Source organism: Camelina sativa, unplaced genomic scaffold (assembly GCF_000633955.1).
Source record: "Camelina sativa cultivar DH55 unplaced genomic scaffold, Cs unpScaffold11547, whole genome shotgun sequence".
Classification (NCBI taxonomy): Eukaryota; Viridiplantae; Streptophyta; class Magnoliopsida; order Brassicales; family Brassicaceae; genus Camelina; species Camelina sativa.
Genome location: NW_010932592.1, coordinates 1 through 369, shown reverse-complemented (window position 1 = coordinate 369; position 369 = coordinate 1). Strand labels below are relative to the sequence as shown.

At 46.1% G+C, this 369-nt stretch overlaps 1 long non-coding RNA gene across 1 annotated transcript; it reads right to left on the bottom strand.

The window, feature by feature from the left end:
- Positions 1 to 14: 14 nt before the first annotated feature.
- On the bottom strand, positions 15 to 342 carry LOC104775288. Its single transcript, XR_765815.2, has 2 exons — positions 197 to 342; positions 15 to 97 (listed from the first exon to the last, which is right to left on the bottom strand). It is a non-coding gene; the product is annotated as an uncharacterized LOC104775288 (long non-coding RNA).
- Positions 343 to 369: the final 27 nt, after the last annotated feature.

Below are 369 nucleotides of genomic sequence, written 5' to 3'. Positions count from 1 at the left end.
TTGAAGTCATGGCCTCTCTTGGCAGCCCAGAAAGTGTAGAGAGTAAGAGATATCACCACAACAGAGGTCAAAATCACAGCCTCGAGAATGACCTTCCCTGTTCATTCATTCCACCACAAGTAGATATATCAATCAATCAATCCTAATTTAAGGTTCTCCCATTGGTGGATACTCGAGAGTTGAGTGAGGATCATACCGCTAGTAAAGGCGCAGGTCAAGCCAACCGCAAAGGCAAGAGAGACGGTGAAAATCGCGAGTAATAGATAGTTGACAGGGTGCTTCTGGTGATAGTAATACAACGGACACATCACTGCAACCCCAAAACGCATATTAGGAACACGAACACGAGAGAGAAGGATGCGGAGCGCT